General features: G+C 50.0%; 1 protein-coding gene across 1 annotated transcript in view; it reads left to right on the top strand.

The window, feature by feature from the left end:
- The window catches only part of STUM (stum, mechanosensory transduction mediator homolog), a 60,865-nt gene that overhangs the window by 24,662 nt on the left and 13,210 nt on the right, over positions 1-22,993 (top strand). The gene's annotated exons all lie outside the window — the stretch shown is intronic.

The raw sequence follows: 22,993 nt of genomic DNA, 5'->3' as shown, positions 1-22,993 counted from the left end.
GAGCTTTTGTAACAGATGGTGGCGGGTTAGTCACGACTCTTTCAGTTAAAAGTGTTAGAAAACCAACTCAAGCTGGTTTAAACAGAAGATGGGATTTATTGGTTCACAGAACAGTAAAATCCAGGGCACAGTGGATTTCAGGCCTTGCTGGATCCAGGTGCTCAAAGATGTCCTCAAGGCTCTGGTTTTCTTTCCAGCTCTTGGCCTGACTTGCATTCCTCTATATTGCTTGATGTTTAAGTGGACTCTTTTTACATGGTGACTCATAGTGATCCAGAGTGACAATATCTTTTAAACTAGCAATTCCAGTAAAAAGAGGGGGTTTTATTTATTTTTAATTTTTAAAATAAAAATTGTGTATATTGAAGGTGTACAGCATGATGTTTTGATATACGTAGTGAAATGAATACTACAGTCAAGCAAATGAACATATCCATCTCCTCACATAGTTACCTTTTTATGTATGTATGTGGTAAGAGCACCTGAAATCTACTCTCCTAGTGAATTTCCAGTGTACAATATACTTTTTTTTTTTTTTTTGAGATGGAGTCTTGCTCTGTCGCCAGGCTGGGGTGCAGTGGTGCAATCTCAGCTCACTGCAGCCTCCACCTCCTGGGTTCAAGCAATTCTACTGCCTGAGCCTCCCGAGTAGCTGGGACTACAGGTGCACACCACCATGTGCTGCTAATTTTTTGTATTTTTAGTAGAGATGGGGTTTTACCATGTTGGTCAGGCTGGTCTCAAACTCCTGACCTCAAATGATCCTCCAGCCTCGGCCTCCCAAAGTGCTGGGATTACAGGCATGAGCCATAGCCCCCAGCCTACAATATACTTTTAATAACTCTAGTCCATATGCCATATATTAGATCTCTAGGCTTGTTCATCTTATGTAACTGCAACTTTGTACCCTTTGACCTCTGTCTGCTGATTTCACCAGCTATCTGACCCTGGTAACCACTGTTCTACTCTGTTTCTGTGTATTTGACTTTTTTAGATTCCACGTATAAGTGAGATCATGTAGTTTTTATTCTGTATCTTGCTTATTTCACTTAGCATAATGTTTTCCAGGTTCACCCACGTTGTTGCAAATGACAGTATTTCCTTCAAAAAGAGGGCTGTTTTTCCCTAATTGTCCTGTAAAACTCCTGGAGTTGAATGTCGTTGGCCCAACTTGAGTTATGTGCCCTTCCCTGTGTAATCACTGTGACAGGGCAATGAGACGCTTGGATCGGCCAGACCTGTATCATGTGCCCACCTTGGGAATTGGGGGCCAAGGTCAGTCCCACCCAAATTCATGGCCTGAGCATGGGGGAGAGGAGGACCCCAAAGGAAGCTATGCGCACTGTTTCCAGAAGAGGAACTGATGTGAAGTAGGCCAAAGTGACGGGTGACCAGGCCTGTGAGAGATGTGGAGACCTCACATAAACAAGTGCACCTCAGGGAGCCCGAGGTGGGGACGTTACCGTTGCCAACTCTCAGAGTGGAGACAGCTTTGCAAGAGAAGTGATAGGACTCCTGAAGCCCAGAGGGCGTGTCTTGAGGTCAGCGGGGCCCCAGGGCTTTGGGTCTCACAACCCCTCAGAGGAAAGGCCTACCCCAACTCATGGGGAACAAGCAAACCGCAGGTGTGGACCGCGGTCAGTTCCGAGCAGGGCTGGGGTCACATGCCTGGGCTCCTTGCTGTCCGGGCTGCTGGCTGCATCCCAGAACTCTGCATATGTGAAGTACACAGCAGGCCTGTGAAGTAGGTGCTAGCGGGAGGAGAGCCTTGGGCACAGAGAGCCTGATGGACCTGCCCAAGTTAGGAAGGGGCAGAGCTGGTGGGCTCAAGCAGTCGGGTACCAGGAGCAGTTGCCTGACCACTGCTCTGCACCTCACAGTGATTTGTGAGGACTAGATCAGGCCTATACAGAACGGGCCAGGACAGCAGAAGCCCTCAATAAGGTGAGTGCTGTCACGCTGCCCTATTGCACAGATAGATAGTGTGGTGGGAATGCAGAAAAGTGACTTCTCAACCGAAAGTTGACAGTCAGCTCCAGCTGGAAGCTGAAGGTTCCCAGAAAGACAGATTGGCCTGGTCTGACGCTCCAGCAGGCTGCCCTCCAATCCCTGCCGGCCGGCACCCAGGGTGGGTGAGGCAGGAGGCAGGTGATGGTGGCTGGCCAGGTCCATGGACTGGGCCGCGAGGCCTGGCTGGGCTCTGGGTTGTGGGGAACAGAGTGGGGGGTGGCTAAGTGGCAGTGGGACTTTCTGAACACGGTTGGGGAGAAGACGGGGCAAAGGCCCAGGCCAGGGCAAACATGAAGGTGTTTCTTGGTGTTCAACAGGACAAGATTTCCCAAAGTGCCATTTCTGGGAGGACAAAAATAACTAACACCATGTCATATCTGGTCACCCATTTTTCAGCTCCTTTTAGACATGTGGAAGCCTGCAGTGGATAGTCTGAACCACCAAAATATCAAAGGCAACTGCACGCCAATAGATAAGTCAGCCTTTCACATCCGCAGAGCCTTCTTTCCCTAATAGGAAATGTCTGCTGGTGACTTTCTCCCCAGAGCCTGCATTGGCATCAGGCCAAGGGCTGAGTCCTGCCCTCCTCATCTCAGGGGCTGCCACCCCTGTCATTTTCCTGTTTGTTTAGACTGCTAGAAAGAGAACGTACTGCCCTAGGTTGCAAAGCCTCAGTTAAGTCTCCCTGCACCTAATGAGTTCTGCTTTGAAAATCCATCAGCCTCAGATGCGGCTCTGTCTGACCCTGTGATTCTCTCCTTGGCTCAGTAATCAGGTGGGGACCACCAGAATGGAGCACGACTCCTCTTCCGGCCGCTCCCTGGCAGGTGGAGTGATGGTCTGTCCTTACTCCAGGTTGCAGGAGCAGCTCATTAGAGGGAGTGACACACAGTCTCCCAGAGCTGCTGGCTGGGGCTGTTGCTGGGCAAGGGGCTAGGGGGACAGAACTGGTATTATGGGCCTGGGATGGCTGGGTATTCTGGGGTTCCCAGCCAAAAGTCTCCTGCAAGGCCAGTAGCCCTGAATCACAGCAGAAAAGAAAAAGAAATTCCTCCCATTCTGCAAAAGCCATGATGAAATGAAATTCATTCGTGGAGAGATTACATGATTGAGGCTCCCGAGTGGCTGCTGTGTGGAGTGTATGTGTCCCAGGTAAAGACCCATCTCTTGCCAAGGTTGCCAATGACTAGTGAGTTAGTGGACATCCAAAAGGCATTTTTTTTTATTGTGGTAAAATGTGCATAACGTAATATTTACCATTTCAGCCATTTTTAAGTGTAGAGTCCTGTGGCAGTAAGTACATTCACAATGCTGTGCAACCATCACCACCATCCATCTGCAGGACATTTTCATCTTCCCAAACGGAAACTCTGTGCCCATTAACATGAGCTGCCCACTCCCCCCTCCCAGGCCCTGGCAACCACCAGAGTACAGGGCAGCAGAAACCCACAAACACAGCTTGTCTAGTTCCGTGGACACACAGCTCTTTGGGCCTTGGCTGATGCCTCTCTGGAGATCTATTCATTTAATAAACCCTTATGAAAGGCTTGCCATGTGCCAGGCATTGCACTGGTGCCTAGAATATAAAGGGGAGTAAATGCAACCCTACTTTCTACAGCAAAAATAGCTACACACACACTTTCTTAGTGACCACCGCTGCTCCCTCCTGGTCTAAGCACCTGTTACCCCCTCTACTGCTCACAGCCACATACAGAGATAGGCATTACTGCTCTTATTTTCAGGTGAGGAAACCAAGGCACAGAAAGGTTAGGTGACTTGTCCAACATCACACAGGTAGGAAGTGGCAGAGCTGAGTCTCAAACTCAAGCAGTCTGGCTTCAGCATTGGTGTTGGTCTTCTTAACCTCTTGGCTGTGCTGCCTTTGAAGGGCTCACAGCCAGTGCAGGGAAGAGAGTGTCCCTTCTTGGGACTGCTCTCCCTTCAGGAATTGTCCTCATTGTGTCTGGGTGACATGATTCCAGTAAATAGGAAAGCAAAAAGCAAAGCAAACCCGGTTAAAAAAAAAAGTGAAATTGTACCCAGAAATCTAGTACAGCTCGAGACCATGGAGAAGACCAGGAATGAAGCCTCGGGAAGTCTCCAGGGCTGTGGGAGGCTATCTGCTGTCTCACTCACCCTGCCAGCTCTTCACACGAAACAGTTTCTCTCTCACACACACACACACACACTCACACACTCAGGCACACATAGACTCGTGCACGCATGCACGCCAGGGACTGATGATGATGGCTGAAAGTCCTTTACCCATGGTGTCCTTCGCTGCCAGAGGGAAAGCTGAGAGCCCCTCGGGCCCCAGGGCCATTGTCTTCATGGGAGTAAGGGCAACTGAAAGGGAGAGGGGGCCAGCAGCAGCCGCTCTTACTGTGACAGCATGCACTGCTTTTGGAGGCTTTAGTCAGATTCCGACTCAGGGGCTGTCCTGCAGTCTTCTCCCCAGACAAATGGGTTGTTCTGTGGGGGATAGTTGTTCTATGGGGTGAAGGAGACAGAGGCTGCACAGAGGAGACAGTAGGGCGGGGCAGAGTGAGTGCAAAAACCCAAAGTCACTGCCTTGCTTCCACCACTAGCCCAGGCAGGTGGGAGGGCCTGGCCTACCCTTTTCTTTGGGGGAGGTCTGCCCCCTCGGCCTCTTCCCTGACACGCAGCCTTACTTTTTCATTGTAATGAGATAGTATCATGAGAGGCGGCCCCAGACTGCCCTCCCCGTGGGCCCAGGATGCTGGACCTTGTTGGACTTTGGTGGAGGATGATGCCGTCAAAAAGACATTGCTGTTTGCACCTTCTCAATATCTCACCATCTTGCTTCTGTGTGCTTTCTCAAAATGTCTTTACGCGTCATCATGGTCATGTAGTCTCTTTTCAATTTTTTCTTTATTTTTAATTTTAAAAATGTTTTTAAAAAACTGAGATAAGGTCTCACTATGTTGCCCAGGCTGGTCTCAAACTCTGGCCCTCAAGTGATCATCCTGCATTTAGTCCCCCACACCACCCCCCCAACCCCCAGCTTTTTTTTTTTTTTTTTTTTTGAGACGGAGTCTCGCTCTGTCGCCCAGGCTGGAGTGCAGTGGCGCGATCTCGGCTCACTGCAAGCTCCGCCTCCCGGGTTCACGCCATTCTCCTGCCTCAGCCTCCCGAGTAGCTGGGACCACAGGCGCTCACCACCGCACCTGGCTAATTTTTTTTTTTGTATTTTTAGTAGAGACGGGGTTTCACCGTGTTAGCCAGGATGGTCTCGATCTCCTGACCTCGTGATCCACCCGCCTCGGCCTCCCAAAGTGCTGGGATTACAGGCGTGAGCCACCGCGCCCGGCCTTTTTTTTTTTTTTTTTGAGAATGCATCTCTCTTTGTCACCCAGGCTGGAGTGCAGTGACGCAATCACAGGTCACTTGCAGCCTCGACTGTCTGGGCTCAAGTGATCCTCCCACCTCAGCCTCCAGAGTAACTGGGACCACAGGCATGCACCACCATGCCTGGCTAATTTTTAAATTACTTGTAGAGACAAGGTCTTATGTTGCCCAGGCTGGTCTTGAACTCCTGGGCTCAAGCACTCCTCCCACCTTGGCCTCCCAAAGTGCTGGGATTACAGGCATGAGCCACTGCACCCAGCCCCAGTCCCTTTTTTAAAAGGCAGCCATAACTGGGCTGAGTCTGACTCGGTGAAGGCCAAGTTTAAAGCCCACAGCCACCCCTGCAGCGGCTGCTTCCCTGGGCAGAGACAATGAGTGCAGCTGGGCCTTGGAAGGCCTCTCCCCTCCCATCCCTGAGTCTTGATCAGCTGTCCCTCATACCCCAGGGTTTTCTCTTGCTGATTTCTCTCTCAAGCAACGAAATAAAAAAAGTCACACTGAAGTATTAGGGACTTAATCAAAGATAAAGTTGCATTTTGAAGGAGAATCTTGGGGAGCTAAAAGTTCATAATGGCAAGAAGTGAGTGCTGCGGCTGGAATTTCCTTTTCCAGTGGGGCCCATACCTCCGTGCATCCCTAAATTTGATCACGTTCATGATGCACTTGACCTGTATGGGTGGTGGGTTCTCGCCTGGCCCATCCCAATGCAATTTCTTAGGGTCTGCAGCTGTGAAGCCGGCTATGTGCACTAATTCTTTGAGAGAAGCATGGTGTCCTAATCTCACACTGTCCCTTTGGCAAATGATAGAAGGAAACTATCTTATCTTGGCAGCATGGTGGAGAGAAGCCACTGTGAGGCATTAGCTGAGTGATGGGGGAAGGATGGGGCATGGGGATGCCAGTCCATCACGATAAGGGATGCCAACTGCCAACACATGAGTGCAGCCTTCATTCAGTTCTGTGCCAGGTGCTGGGCTGCGTGCTGGGAATACAGTGGTATCAGCAAAATTTACTTGGTCCCTGTCCATGTGGTGCTTCCTGTCTCTTCGAGGAGATAGACATTACATCAGATAATCCCACCCACAAGTGTGAGATGAGGAGGTCTGTGAAGGAGAGGCATTCAGAGATAGGAGAGTGAGGGGCCATGGGGGCCTCCCAAGGAAGCCTCACTGGCCAAGAAAGAGTTCAGTGGGGATCAGGGAGACCAACTTGGGAAGGCCTTATATCTTTTTTTTTTTTTTTTTTTTTTTTTTTTGAGACAGGGCCTTTTTCGCCCAGGCTGGTGTGCAGTGGTGCAATCATAGTTCACTGCAGCCTTGAACTCCTGGGTTCAATCCATCCTCCCACCCATCCTCCCTAGTAACTGGAACTACAGGCACATGCCACTGCCCCCAGCTAATTAAAAAAAAAATTTTTTTTTGTAGAGATGGAGCCTCCCTGTGTTGCTTGGGCCTCAAGCAAGCCTCCAGCCTCGGCCTCCCAACGTGTTGGGATTTGAGATTACAGGCGTGAGCCACCCTGCCCTGCCCCTTTGTTTTTATTCTATGAGCAATGGGAGCAGCCAAAGGATAATCATATCTGCATCTTGAAAACATCCCTGTAGCTGTTGTAGGCAGCACAGCTGTGGGAGACCTGTTAGGAGGCGGCAGTCCAGGCATGAGTTGATGGGAACTTGAACTAGGAGGCGGTGTTAGCAGAGACAAAGTGGGTGGAGGTAAGAGACATTTAGAAGTAAAAAATGACAGATTTGGTCTCAGATGGGCTGTGTGGGAGGAGGAGCCATGGGGAATCCTGGGTTCTGGCTGGTGCAGGTGATGGGAGTGGGTGTGGATCTCTGAGATGAGAAAGGGCCAGGCTTAGTGCAGGGACAGGTCAGGAATTTGTTCTTGTACTTGTTTTTGAGAGGGTTTTGAAATATCCCAGAAGAGGTGTCAAGTAAGCCATTGTCAGTGGTCTGGAGCTCAGAGGCAAGGTCTGTGCTGGAGAATGAAGTCTTCAATCAGGTGCCCTGGGTGGAGGGGAGAGGATCTTAGGAGAGGCTGTGTGTTGGGGAGAGGAGAGGTCTAGGGCTGAGCCTGAGGGCTTCAACATTTCATGGTTGATGAGGGGGAGGGCAGAGGGGGACAAGTCATACCTTAAGTGTGCCCCACTCTCCCTGGCATATATCCCATCTTTTCTACTTGGAACATTCTTCCCCCTTCCTAGACTCCCCACTCACCCTGAGGTCTCTCCTTCCTCTCAGAAGCCCTCCTGTGCTCTTATGCCTGGGTCAAGGGCTGCTCTTGCCCCGCTGCTCCCCATGCTGCCCCCTCACAGCCTTTATCACATTGACCAGCAAATACCCAGCTGTGTGTCTGGATCCATCACTAATCGAAGGGTTCTATGTCTGGGTCACCATTGTGCCCCCAGCACCAAGGACATTGTCTGGTGGATCTGTAGTTAGAGTAGAGGCTCAGCAGCTATGACAAAGAGACCAGAAACACAATGGCTTAAATGCATTAGAAGCCCTTTCTCTCATGTCAAGCTATCAGGCTGTGCCAGGCTGGCAGGGCAGCTCTCTTCTAGAGGTCATTCATTGGAATCATCTTGGTGAATAGTCTTCTGCCAAGGCCCAGGGTGCAGCCCTAGTTCCCATGGTTGAAGTTGGGTTACCGCCATGTCTTCTTTCCAGCCCATAGGAAAGGAAAAGAGCAAAGTCTGGGGAAAGCAGCTGGATTTAGTTTGGAGATGACCCAGAAATTTCACACATGTATCACTTTTGCTCATAGCTCATTGTCCCAAACAGTCTCATGGCCTCTCTTGGTTGCAGAGGAGGCTGGGACATGCAGACTCTAGATGAGTAGCTAAATGCCCAGGAGTCAAAGGGAAGGGATTTGGGGGACAGCTAGCAGTCTTCCTACTCACTGGGCAATGAATATTGAATGGACAGACAGACAGTTGGTTTGTTGGTGTCTTAGTCCATTTTCTGTTGCTATAACAGAATACCACAGACTCGGTAATTTATAACAGAATGAAGTTTATTTAGCTCACAGTTCTGGAGGCTGAAAAGTCCAAGAGTATTGTGCCAGCATCTGGCGAGGGCCTTCTTGCTGTATCATTACGTGGCAGAGGGCATCACTTGGTGACAGGGCAAGAGTGTATGAGCTTAGCTCTCTCTTCCTCTTGTTTATTTATTTATTTATTTATTTTTCTTTTTTGAGATGGAGTCTCACTCTGTTGCCCAGGCTGGAGTGCAGTGGGCAGGAGTATACACAGAGATGATGGTGGGGGAGGATGGACAGCCAGGTAGTGGGTGGGGAGAAGAACTGGAAACCAGCAAAATGAGCTGAGAAGAGTCAGTGGATGAGAAGATGGGCACATCAGGAAGGAGCCAGTGGTGAAGGACCGCCATCCTCTTAGTGGATTTCATCCTGAGCCAGGCCTGCCCTAGCCGGCTTGTGTCACTGAGATGCTCTCATCCTTCACGGGGACCCATTCCAGGGACATCCTGCACCCATCCACTGTGGAGTGTTGTAAGTCCTCTCTGCAGCTGCTGCAGTTTATCTGAGATTTGACTAAAATCTTCCTTTCTTCCATTTCTAACTGCAGCCTTCTGCCCTGCCCCTCATTGACACGTCTGGCCCTCCCCTTCCAGCTCTCCCTCACTTAGTCACCCTGCAGCCATGCTGCTACCAGAGCTGTCCCCAGCCTCCTCCTGGAAGCCCTGGTCCCAGGGAGCCTGACCACAGCTCCACTGATACGGAGGCAGACGCTGCTGCTGCTGTGCCGGCCCCTGCCCCGGGAAATGTCAGTGCCATCCTTCACCATTGGGATGACTGGTTTTAATCCTTGGTTCTTTCCTGAAATCAGTTTTCTTTTAAAAAGTAGGTTTCTCAAATCCATTTGGCTCTTTGCTCTTTTAAGACACCAATATGGGCTGGGCGCAGTGGCTCATGCCCGTAATCCCAGAACTTTGGGAGGCCGAGGCAGGTGGATCCCCTGAGGTCAGGAGTTCGAGACTAGCCTGGCCAACATGGTAAGACCCCATCTGTACTAAAAAGTACAAAAAATTAGCTGGGCGTGGTGGCGGGCACCTGTAATCCCAGCTACTGGGGAGGCTGAAGCAGGAGAATCACTTGAACCTGGGAGGTGGAGGTTGCAGTGAGCCGAGGTCACACCATTGCACTCCAGCCTGAGCAACAAGAGCAACATGCCATCTCAAAAAAAAAAAAAAGACATCAGTATGTGGATCCTGAAGGGTCACCCCAAAGTCAATCTCATCTGAAAGCCAGTGCACAGGAAGCCAGGCCACTTTTGTTTGGCTCTCAAAGTCCTGAAAAGGTTTTCCACAGTCCCAGGGTAGGCTGTCTCCTGAAGCCCCAGTACCTGCTTTCCCTCTTGTTCTCTGATGGAGCTGAGGGGCCACAGACCTCAGGCCTCTCCCTCTCCTTTCCTGGTAACCAACAAGTTTGTGAAAACAGGCACGGGCTGTCTCAGTTAGCTTTTGCTGCATGACAAACCTCCCTAAAACTTAGTGGCTTAAAACAATAGTGTTTATGGAGTTCACAATTCTGTGGGCTGGGCTCAGGAGGGCATTTCTTTGGTCAAGCTGGGCTTGGTTATTCTTAGCTGGGATGGCTAGATGGCTGCGGCCATCCGCATGTGGTGTCTCATCCTCCAACAGGCTAGCCAGGGTTTGTCCATGTGGTGACAGTGCAGAGCTCTATGAGTGTGGCCTCAGCTCAGGAGTGGCACAGTGCCACTTCCCCTGCATTATATTGGCCAAGGAAAGTCCCAGGGCCAGCCTGGATTCAAAGGATGGGGAAGCAGATTCTACTTCTTAATGGGAGGAGCAGCAAAGTCACATTGCAAAGGCTATGGATACAGGAAGTGGAGAACTGGGGCCATTTCTGAAATCTGCTGCCATTGGTTAATGTACCATTCATTCTAGGCCTGTTCTTGTCTGTTAAAAGAGAATAAAGACTTGGGATTGTTGTAGAAATCAAGTGAGGAACTATGGTAAAATGCTAACTTCTAATGAGTGCTCGGTGCATTACAGATTGATTATAATGATAATGGTTTTACCTTTGCCAGTTGGAAGGCTGGGAAGGTACTTTTTGCTAGACAAGCAAGCACACATGTCTATCCTACAGGACAGCATAAAGCAATTCTGTTTTTCCTCCTCAGTGCCTTATTAGTCCATTCCTGTCCACCTAGAAAGGTCCTCAGGGAGCTCCTCCTCACAGGCCTCTTCCTTTTTCTCTTTCCTCACAGCTCTGTGTCCCCTAGAGTCCTCCTCTCTGTCACTGGCTATCTTTTGATAATCTTCTGGACTTCCTATAGCGTGGCTGCAGTGCGGTGTTACCCTAACAGATTCTCTGACTTTTGTCAGTTGTCCTGGCTTGGTGAGGCAGGGCTCTGGGACGGGGGATGGGAGTAATTGCCCCTCTGCCCAAGAGCCAAGCAGTACAGGCCTTTAGGATTCTAGATGCTAAATGATTGCTGTAAAAACCAAACATCCTCGCCCACTTCTTCTATTCTTCTTCCCCCTCCATTGACATGTTGCCCAGTGACACTCTTGTTCCAACTATCTATTGTTGTGTAGAAAACAATCTCAAAATTTAGTGGTGCGAAAAAAAAACCATTGTGTTATGCTCGTCTTCTGTGGGTAGGAATTTAGATAGGACACATTCGGGATATCTTGTCTCTGCTCCATGATGTGTGGGGCCTCAGCTAGCAAGACTCAAAACCAGGGTGACTCGATGGTTGAGGACTGGAATCATCTGGAGGCATCTTTACTCACATGTCTGGTAGCTGAAACTGGCCCTCAGCTGGAACCTCACCTGAGCTGTTGAATGGACCATCTACACGAGGTTTCTCCCTGGAGTTTCTCACCTGAGCTAGTTTGGACTTTTTTTGTAGCGTGGTGGCTGGGTTCAAGAGTATGCAGCTGAAGATGCAGGAAGTGAAATCCAGCAGTTTGTTAAGGCCTGAGCCAGGAAACTGGCACAGTGCCACTTCTGTTATATGCTGTTGGTTATTAGAGTTCAGTTTTAAGAGGAAAGTATATGGGCCCATCTCTTGATGAAAGAGTGTCAAAGAATTGGCCACCTGAGTCTACAGTGGCTCCTGAAGGTCTCTTGGGACTGGAGTCCTTTCCTGGCTTCCAACCCATAAGCCTCAGAGTCTGGCCTCTCATCTCATCTCCAGCAGGTGAGCCCAAGCCTGCCATTTCACTGAGAGCCCCACTCTGCCTGGTTAACTGGGAACAACACCGTAGGATTGGGAGCTGCATTCCAGGGGTGTTCCTGGAAATCCAGGGGCTTCTGTCACAGCCTTGCAGAGTCCCATGGCATCATTTAATTTTTTTGTGTTAGATGTCTGTGTGCATCTGTCCCCTAGTTTACTCAACCACTCCATTGCCTTCTCTGCAGCTAGTGAGGAGCTAACTTATAGACATCCTTGAAGAGTTAGATCTCAACAGGTTGCTTAAAACTTTGTTTTAACCAAAATGACAATTTGTTTTTTAAAAAAGAGAAAAGCCATGGCAAAACCATTTTTACAATATTTTGCTTAATACACTCCAGTCTTTGTCCACATAAATAAATATTTTAAAATAGTCCCCCACACAATATACTTTCTATTTGTGTAAGCTCACTCGAAGCACTTGCCCATCTTGCTGTGTAGTCATCGCAATTATAATTTTTACTGGCTGTACCACACTGCGGCATAGGGATGAGTGCCTAGCCTCAGGCTTCATGAGGCTGACATGGTGAACTTAACGATGATAATAATTTTTTTAAAAGGTGGAGTGAAGAATAGTGCCATTGGCCACAAGTCAACGTGAGAGCAGGATTCATTGAGATCTTCAATTTTATTTTCCTAGTCATAATTAATAACTCCTGTCTGCCAAGATTCTGTTCCAGCACTGCCTCCTCAGAGGACAGTCCCCATCATCCTCCTTCCTACTCGATGTGGGGCCCTCCTCATGCCCCAGCTAGGCCTTATTGGTTTCATGCTGTGTTCTAAGTACTTTACCTGCATTAATTTAATCCTCACGTTTACCCTTGTCTGCTATCATTGTGCGTTTCGTAGATGGGGAAATGAGAAGTGCTGTTACCTGGAGATGAGGTCTAGAGAAGTGCCATCATTTGTCAAGATTGCACAGCTTATCTGTGATGCAGTTGGGATTCGGACCCTGGCATTCTGATGCCAGAGCCCACCTTTGTATTCACAGTGTTATCCTGCCTGCCCCGCCTCAGTCCCCACTCAGAGGACTGACCACACAGCATTGTGTTCTGTGGGTTATTTGCCTCTCTCACCGCCCCGTGGGATTCTTGAGGGCCAGGACACTGAAGCACTCAGCAGGTACTTCGTAAGTGCCAGCTGAATACATGGAAAAATGAATGAATCAGATGAATTGGGTATGATTTTAAGGAGGGGACATGTCTTAGTTCAGGCTGCTATAACAAGAATACCATAGACAGGGTAGCTTAAATAGCAGAGATTTATTTCTTACAGTTTTGGAAGCTGGGAAATCTGGGACAAGTTTACCACCGTGGTTGGGTTCTGGGAAGGGACCTCTTCCTGATTTTCTCACATGGTGGGGAGGGAGAGAGAGAAAGAGCTTGGATTATAAGGGCATCAGTTCCATCATGGAGACTCCAACTCCATGACCTCATCAAACCTTTGCTCGATGGAATGCAGTCTTCAGGCCTAGTGACTGGAGATGTTCTGCTATTACCTGCTATGTCAGAGGCCCACTGAGGCTTTGCTTCTGAGGGCTCAAGGACTTCAGGGTTCAGTGTGCACTGTTCTCCCACATGCCCAGTGTGTGTAGCCACAGCTCAGGGACCTGGGGACAGCTCTTCCCAGCACTCCCAGGGGTCACCCACGCCTGGCTATGAACTCCCACTGGTGCCTGGAACACTTGAGCTCACACACACTGGGATGCCGAACGCCCGGGGCAGTCTTGTTCCCAGGCTTGCGTTTGGTAAGGAGAGAGTGCCTCAGCTTTAACAAGCTCCATGCTGAGCACGTGGTGGGCACAACATCCATGTTATTTGTTATTTGGGCAATCAGATGAGGTCCGGGCATTAGCCTGCATGTCTCATGTCTCATGTCTTAGCCTGTGGATTAGTGGCACCATTATGGCAAGGGGTCAGCTCAGGGATCCCTGTTCTCAGTTGCTGTGCATCCCCACAAGAGCTCCTTTTGGGTCTCATCATGTTGTAGGCTCTCACTGCCTTTGATCTCAGAGAGGCTCTCTGGCTGCTGCAGCCTTGGGCAGAACCCCTCTCGGTTTTTAATCTCCGTGTCTACCCATCCATGGAAATGTCATCTTGTGAGGTTGCAAATTCTAAGGAGATGGTAGCCGTGTTGTCTCCTATAACAAATGTTGCCACCGCTGCCCTCACCCATCTTTCCACCAGACTGGCCACCTTTAACACCGACCTGCTGGAAGGTAGGAAGGACGAGGCTAAGCCCTCAAGGGCCACTGCATTGTCCTGGGCTCCCCTGCCCTGGCCATGACACAACCACCCTTCCCCGTCCCATCCCCGTCTCCTCAGTTCACCCTCTAGCACTGAAGCCTAGACTCTGTCATGGCAGGCTCGCAGTTAGGGAACTGAGAAATTCCATGTGGTTAAATTTCTGCTCCAGCTTAACATCCTGGGAAGACCCCTGAAGAGACCTATGGTGTCCAGTTCTGTAGCGCAGCTCCCCAGCCCTGCCACAGAGTGCCCAGGCTGGGAGCACATCAGAGGTCTAGGAGGGGGCAGGCAGAGGGCAGAGGAGGTTTGCTAATAAGCACAGGGAAGCTGATGCACACCCAGTGCCACTAAAATTAATTATTAGCTCCAGTCGCCTTCACCCCCAGCAGGATGAGAACTGATGTCACAGTCAGGAGACTGAGGGGGATGGAGGAGGGAGCTGGTCTCATTTTCCTTCTGTCCTCGGAAGGAAGGACACCAGATGGATGTGTGGCATCCAAGAAGGCTCCTGTCGTCTTTCCTTTATGCCAGTTGGAAAATCAAAGGCACACACTAACAGCTGCAGCCCACCTGATGCTGCAATACACCTGAAGACTGTGACTTACCAGGGTCTCACCTGTACACCCCTTGTCTGCCTGAAGACTCGCACCCCACCGTGTTCCCCTGACCCCCTCAAACCTCACAATCCCAATGCATTTGCCGGAGACCCCTTAGCATTTCCCCGAGACCCTGGGAGGAATGAAGAGGGTTTGTCCCAAGCTGGCACTTTCTGACTGGGGAGAGAACAGATGGCCTCTGGATGTGGGGGAGCAGCTGAGGCTAAGGGAGAAGTGGTTCAAGATGCCATACACCTTCTCTCTGCTGGGAGACAGAAGGCCACCTGTCCACTCTTCCTCATTCTCTTCCATGAAACCCATGCATGGAAAGATTTAAGCCATAATAAATCCACTCTCCCATCTCTAGTTGATCAAAGGTGGGTTATTGGCCACTGGGAACTGCCGCTAGCAGGAAAGACCCCTTAGTTACTGCATTGTGATGGGATCACAATGAAATGCTGGCAAGTTCGGCTTTCCAATGGGCAGTGTGACCTCACTGTGGTGTCTGTGCTTTCTCTAATGTTGAAAGCCACTCACAGACCCTTTGCTGCTCCAGGATAGAGGCATCGAGGGCACTGGTAGATTCATTCTGCAAAAGTGTGTGGATGTTCAGGATGATGAGGATGCTAGAACTGTTCATGTTTTACTCTGCACTATTCCAGATCAGTTTTATGTTCTGAGTCCTCCTTGCAAATTCCTTGCTGGCCAGGACGTGAGGCTGCACACAGTGCTGGGTCTACAAAACACTTTCTAGGGGAATGACTCGGTGCAGTTCCAGGGGAAGACACAGCCCCTCCGCAGACCTGCTCAGCCTCGAACCCTGCACTGATACGCCCTTTGATTGACACCTTCCTCTCCCACCTAGTGTGGTCTTCTTGTGCTCTGTTCTGGAGTGGCCGAGCTGAAAGGATGACACTGCCTTCCCTCAGCACATGTGAGCACACGATATCCCATATCTTCTGCTCCATTTCTTGAGAAAACAGAACCCAAAAGAGTTGCCATGAAGAGCATTTGAGTGGCCCAGGACCCTGGCCTTGCTTTCTGCAGCCTCCTCTGGTTTACTCAGGCCACAGCCATATAGGCCCCATTCACATTCAAGGCTACGCTGATTCTGTGTCCCTGGGACTTGTCCAGAAGTATTTGTGAAACTTGTAGTCAGTTCTCTTTCCTTTCCTTTTCTTTCTGGTTGAAATAATTGCACAATGAGGCAAAGATGATGACTAGACCTCCTGAATCAGACTCTTAGGGTGGTGGGGCCCGGGAAGGTGTATTTTTAGCAATCTCTGATTTTGACCCTGAACATAATCTCCCATTTAGCTTATTCTGGCCTTGAACTAGGCAGCCCTTGGCAATGGGTCCTGTTTCTTAGGGTGTGAAGAACCTGTTTCTTTGGCTTTCAAAATCAGCTGTACATTTCCTTCCTGACCCCCAAAGCTCACATTCAGGGTAAGGCCTTGAAAAAAGGCCTTCCCCAACCAACTCCTCCGGAGAAGTGAGGGAGGGTGTCCAGGTGTAAGTCACAGCCACTGAGGAGCAGCACATCATAATGACTGCAGAGCCAGCTGGAGGTGACATCTGGGATCAAACAACTTGCTGGCCTAGGTCCTGGGGGCAGTTTTTACTCTGAAGCAGCTGCTTCAGAAGACAGCTCTGCCTTTCTCCCACTGAGTTCCAAGAGGCTTTAAGATCCCCTCTCCAGACCCAGCACCTCCCAAAGCTCCCACGTGAGTCACGCAAAAAGCTGAACCCGGTGAGAACTCAAAGGACACTTCCAGCTCCCAGGCTCTATCTCGTGGGAGCAGAGCCGTCCCCTTCCTGATGGGAGACTGTACCAGCCCAGTCCTGGCTGCTTCTCTTCTCGTGCCTGACAGCCAAGCTCCAGGAACTCTCCCCAGAGGACAAGCCCAGAGAATCTCTTTGGGGCTTCCAGGACGGAAGTGGAGGGACCCTTTTCCCTCCCTACTGCCTTGTCTCGGAGCCTGAGCCCAGAGCTCCTTGGGGAAGCTGAGAGTACAGAGACCACAGTGATGGCAGCCAGGGCTCAGCTCTGCTTGTGTTTTTGCTGCCACTCTCCGTGGGAGGACTTCCCCAGGCCTCTGCTGCCTGCCTTTCTTCCCAGGATCATGGTAGGACGTGCAAACCACATGTCTGTGCCTAAGTCCCAGGTATCTTACCACACACTGATTTTGGTGGTTGACAATACAGTCCATTACCATCATTTTCCTTGTGCCAGTTAGTGTTAGCTGGGACCTCCAGGAACAGCATGCGCAGGGCCAGCCTCAGCCTCCCTGTCCCTGCTGCAGAGGACCATCTCCCCGCTCCAGCCCTGAGTCATGTGGGGGAAGCCGTTGGACAGTGAAAGGCCAGAATCGTGGACTCGTTTCTGATGAGGTTGTGTGATTTTCTCGTTCTGTATCTGCCAGGCTAATTCCTCCACCCATCAGAGCGAAGATTGGTATCAGCTGGAGGAATGTTTATTTTTTTTTTAAACAAGCAATTCCTAGATCCATCCCTGTGCCTGTGGCAGTCTAAAGGTGGGACCTTAGTATCTGCATATGAACCCCAGTTTGAGACGTTTGATGCACACACTGCTTCGGAAAACTTTGCTTTGGATCCCTTCCCCCCACCATCCCCTTCTCATTTTACCGAGAACCTTCATGTCCACTTATCCCCTACCTGGTTATGTCTTCACCCTGTCCCCCGACCCCTCCCGGCAGCTTCTCCTCAGCAGATAAACAAGCTTAAGTTTCTCCCACTTAAGGAAAAGTGGTCCTCACCCACACCCTGGAATCCACACCTCCATTCTCTCCAAGCCCCCTGACCTCCTGCTCTGAGCCCTGCCATTCTCCCAACTCCCTGTAGAGCCACTCTCGGCCTAAGCGAGTCTGCGATTGCACATGGCCCCTCTCACTGAACCTTGCTGAAGCAGGTGACCTGCCCCAGCACCTCTTCCTCCAGACAGTTCTCTCCTGTTTCTGGGACGCCCTCTCCTAGCCACTCTGATTGGACCTCCCCTGTCCCCTTTGTGGTCTTCTTTTCCCTTTTTGCTCACCACTAAAATCTTGGTGTCCCCTAGGGTCTTTCCTTGAATTTCATGCCCTCCTGGGGTGACCTCATTCACTTCCAACCACTACTTGAAATTGACACCTCTAGAGTCCTTGTCTCTGACTCAGCTCTCTTCAATCAGTGGGCATTTTAATCTCCATGTGAACGGCCAGGCCAGCCTGTCTCCAGATGCTCTTCCCTCCTCTGAGTCCAGTCTATGTACCACTGAGTTCCGGACTGTGCACCGCTTAGCTCCGGATGGCCAGGACGGCCTGTCTGCAGATGCTTTTCCCCTCCTCCTTCCCTCCATGAGTCCCCATCAGCTTCCCAGCTTCCTGCTCCATCGCCTGCTCTCCTGTGAAGTCTTTCCTGCTATGGCCAAACAGAATTCATCACTGTTCCTGGTGTGACCCAGTGTCCTTGCCAGAGTGTGAGCTCCCGGGCGGGGGTGGCAAGTTCCCATCACCTGTCTGGGCTCCCATTCCCAGGACTCAGCATTGGCATATGGCTGGCGCTCAATAGAATAAATTAGAACCAACACATTGCTGTTGGGTAGAGCGTTTTATTTAACTGGTAAGACTCATTTAAAACAATTAACACCTCTTCGTAGGAAAATGTGCTAAAACCATTTTTTAAATTTACTGCTGAAGAGATTAAAACAGTTTTTATATTATAAATCCATTCACTTAATCTCTACCTTTTATGGCATGTGGTACCTTATACGGCAAAAGGGACCTGTTGTCATAGTTTCCTTATTAGTGATATCTGAGTTCACACAACTGGACAATATGTGTGCACATGATAGAAGTCAGTATGTGTATAAGGTTATATTTTTACATGGCTTAGAGTTATCATGAGTGTGTCAACATGAGTAAAAGAAGGAGCAGAGACCAAAAATCCCTCCGACACCACACACATGCTAAGGTTGTCTCCTCCTTTAAATAAAGTGTGGGCCAGCCCAGCTTTTCCTAACATATAAGCCAAAGCCTTTGCTAAGGATCATTCAGTTTGCACAGCCCTGCTCATCTGCAGAGCACTGGGCTCACCAGGCCTTCCCCGCTCCACCAAGAACAGGCAGGTACTCAGTCCACTGGCCTCTAATCACTTTGGCAATTCCAGTGAGATTTCATCTTTTGGCCAGAGATGGGCTTGATGACCTTCTGACTCTAAGAATCTCTGAGTTCAAGGACAAAGTTTCCTTATGCTCAAAACTTTCATATACACATTAGGCTTTTATTATTCAGCTACTCTTGACCTGCAGAAGTGCCAATTTCCTATGGTTCAGCCTAATAAAAACATGAAAGAACATGGAACGCTGTTCCCATTTCCTAGGCTGAAAGAGTGAGGTGAGGCCACAGCCACAAAGAGGGTCACTGGGTCTCAGCTCCCACCGAGTCAGGACACTGCAGTCCAGAGATCAGAACACCATCCAATTCAGGGCCTTCCATAAAGGACACAGGGATGGGAAGGAGTGGGTTCAAGGATATTTGAAAACCATGAAGCATGAAGGTTCTTTTCTTATTATTATTAATTTTTTTGTTGTTGTTGTTTTATGATGGAGTCTCACTCTGTCACCCAGGCTGGAGTACAGTGGAGCATTCTTGGCTCACTGCAAACTCCGCCTCCCGGCTTCAAGCGATTCTTCTGCCTCAGCCTCCTGAGTAGCTGGGACTACAGGCGTGCACCACCACACCCAGCTAATTTTTGTATTTTTGGTAGAGACAGGGTTTCATCATGCTGGCCAGGCTGGTCTTGAGCTCCTGACCTCAGGTGATCCACCTGCCTTGGCCTCCCAAGAGTGCTGGGATTACAGGCGTGAGCCACCACGCCCGGCCTTTTTCCTTATTTTTTAATGTAAGGATGCAACAACCTAGACTGAAAAGAACTCAGCCTTCTAAACTAGACAGATTGACTTTAAGTCTGGGTTCTGCTGTGAGGGCAAGTCATTTTGCCTGTCTGAGCCTCAGTTTCTGTATCTGTAAAATGGGGATAATAATAACTACCTCCAGTGGTTTTAAGAATAAGAGGTAATGTAGGTAGACAGAGGGCTGCACAGTGCTTAGCATGCTATAGGTTTGCAGCAAATGGCACCTATGTTGTTTTCACTTCACATTTTCCACACATATTCTTATTCATCTTCAACCATCTTTCCACTTTGGCAGCGTTCTCTTTTGTAATAGTGTCCACTTGTGTGCATCTCCTGTCTCACATGCATGATGCACTGGCAGAAGCAAAGAATGGTGGCACACACTTCCTAATAGTCCCTAAGTCCCCTGCATCTTCCTGTGTCCACTACCAAGCCCTGAGCCCACATCTCCCCCATTCCTCAGCTGCGGCCTTCTCATCCCAGTTCATTTTTCCCATCTCAGACACTTTAAATCCACCCTGCCACCTGGGCACGGTGGCTCGTGCCTGTAATCCCAGCACTTTGGGAGGCCAAGGTGAGCGGACCACTTGAGGTCAGAAGTTTGAGACCAGCATGGCCAACATGGGGAAACCCCGTCTCGACTAAAAATACAAAAATTAGCTGGGCATGATGGTGCATGCCTGTAATCCCAGCTACTTGGGAGGCTGAAGCAGGAGAATCACTTGAACCTGGGAGGTGGAGGTTGCAGTGAGCTGAGATCATGCCACTGCACCCCAGCCTGGGGGACAGAGTGAGACTCCGTCTCAAAAAAAAAAAAAAAAATCCACCCTGCTGACAAATTAATTTTCTTAAATCCCTGCTTCCATTGCAATGCTCTCCTGCTCAAAACTCTCTGTGAGAGCTCCGTTTCCTGCAGGTTGGGGGCAAACTCTTACCCATGCATTCAAAGCCTTCCACAAATGGCCAGAGTCAGTCCTCCCTCTTCATCCCCATCACCTTCCCCTTGTCACCACCCTGCCCCCTGCACCATCCTCACCCTTCTCCTCCCAGCAGGAAGAGGCTAGAGCTGAAGTCCCAGCTCCATCACTTTTACCCTTACAGGAGCCCTCAGCCTCCTTCTCCTCTGTCAGGTGGGGTGATGAGTTTGCCCAGTACACTTTGAGTTCTTGAGGGCAGGGGTTCAGTTAGGTTCCTGAATGAGTCTCTACAGAGACTCCAGAGTTGCACCCCAACCTCATCCCCCAGAAAGGAGGCTCCAGCCAACACTCTGTGCCCCTAACTGGCTGTCCATCCGGCGAGAGTAGAAGAACAGCTTTGCCTCTCTGGATCTCCCACAGGGCCTCTGGGGCTCTGTGCCAGGAACACAGTGGGGGTAGTTAGCGAGTTGTCTGATCTTGAATCCGTGGTTTTCACACTTTAGTGAGCCTTATCATTCCTATTCCTTGGAGGGCAGGGGGGAAGCTTGTTGAGAAAAGCAGATGCCAGGTCACCCTTTAGAAATTCCGTAGATCTCAGGTGGGACCCCGCATTTTTAACAAATGCCACCGGCGGTGAGGCAGGTGGTAGGAGGAGACACTTGATGTTGGGTGTACTTCTTTGAATGCCACAGGCCACCTACTGTGTACAAGGCACTGTGCAAGGGGCTGGAGGGATGAAGGTGAATGAGATGCCCCCTGAGACCTCACATCGGTGGCAGTGGTTACGATGAGGAGGAGGAAAACGAAGCAGGGTCAGTTTCAGAAATCAGCATGCGGACTCAGGCTTCAGCCTTGGATCTGAAGCACAAAGGTGTGGGTGAGAGCAAAGGCCACACCTGGAAACTGTAGGAGCCAGCGAGTTGGGCAGGGAAGGGCCAGAAACCAATGAGTTGCATCCTGGGACCTCACACTGGTGGCGGTGGTTAAGATGAAGAGGAGGAAAATAAGGCAGGGTCAGTTTCAGAAATCAGCACATGGACTCAGTTCAGAGTGGGAGGCAAAATAAAAAACAAGGCAGCCTCAAAGAGCAGGAACTGAGAGAATCGAACGTGAGGAATGTGACAATGGTCACCAGTCTTTTGGTCAATTTCCCAAATGCCCTGCTTTCTGGTCTGGGCCCGCTTTTAACAGGCCATCTACACCTGGGAGGCAGTGCAGAGGGGCGTGGCATTGGCATCTGACTCTGGTGGGTTCAATGCTCACCTGTCATTATGACCTTGGACAAGATGCTTAGTTCCTGAGAGTTATTAGTCAGGGTTCTCTAGAGAGACAGAACAAGTAGGATATATGGAAGGAGATTTTTTTTTTCTTTTGAGACGGAGTTTCACTCTTGTTGCCCAGGCTGGAGTGCAATGGCACGATCTTGGCTCACTGCAACCTCTGCCTCTTGGGTTCAAGCGATTTTCCTGCCTCAGCCTCCTGAGAAGCTGGGATTACAGGCGCCCGCCACCACATCCTGCTAATTTTTGTATTTTTTAGTAGAGACAGGATTTCACCATGTTGGCCAGGCTGGTCCCAAATTCCTAACCTCAGGTGATCTGCCCGCCTCGGCCTCCCAAAGTGCTGGGATTACAGGCATGAGCCACTGCGCCGAGCCCTGGAAGGGGACTTATGAGGGGAAGTTGGCTCGTGTGATCACAGAGGTGGAGAAGTCCCACGATAGGTTGACTGCGAGCTGCAGAGCTGGAGAAGCTAGTAGCTGGCTCGAGCAGGCAGCATGGCACAGTCCAAGTCTGAAATCTCAGAACCAGGGAAGCTGACAGTGCAGCCCCCAGTTAGTCCTGAGAGGTCCCCAGGGGGCCGCTGGTGTAAGTTCCAAAGTTCAAAAGCTGAAGAACCTGCAGTGTGACGTGTAAAGGCAGGAGAAGATAAAGCGTCTCACCCTGGAAGGAGGAAAGGAAGCAAAGAGGACATTCCCCTTCCTCTGCCTGTTTGTTCCTGCTAGGCCCCCGACCAATTGGATGGCGCCCACCTACACTGAGAGCGAGTCTTCCTCTCTCGGTCCACTGGCTCACACATCAGTCCCCTCTGGAAACAGTCTCACAGACACACTCAGAAACAGTGCTCCACCAGCCGTCTAGGAACCCCTCAATCCCATCAAGTTGACACCTAAAATTAACCATCACACTGAATCTCTCTCTGTGTGTGTAAGAGTGTAGTAAGCTAAACAGTGGCCCCTAAAGATGTCCACATCCATATCCCCAAACCTGTGAATATGCTACTTGTAGTAAAATGCACTTTGCAGATGTGATTAAATTAAATGGATGGGGAGAGCATCCTGGATTACCCAAGTGGGTCCTGAATGCTATCACAAGGGTCCTTACTACAGGGAGGCAGCGAGAAGATATAAAGACAGAAGCAGAGGTCAGGGAGAAGGTGCTACGCTGCTGGCGGTGATGATGGAGGAAGGGGCCACAAGCCAAGGAATGTAGGTGGCCTCTAGAAGCTGGAAAAGGCAAGGAAGTAGATTTTCCCCTGGAGCCTCCAGAAGGACTCATCCCTGAGGACCCATTGCAGACTCTTCTAACCTCCAGAACTATAAAAGAATAAATTTGTGTGGCTTTTAACCATGAGGTTTGGGTAACTTGTTACTGACGCCGTAGGGAACTATGACAGATATAGAGAATGCTAATTCTCTGCACGGTTGTTGTCAGGAGG

The sequence above is a fragment of the Pan troglodytes genome, chromosome 1, assembly GCF_028858775.2.
Source record: "Pan troglodytes isolate AG18354 chromosome 1, NHGRI_mPanTro3-v2.0_pri, whole genome shotgun sequence".
Lineage (NCBI taxonomy): Eukaryota > Metazoa > Chordata > Mammalia > Primates > Hominidae > Pan > Pan troglodytes.
Note: the sequence above shows the minus strand (reverse complement) of the source record. Positions and strands in the feature narration are given on the sequence as shown.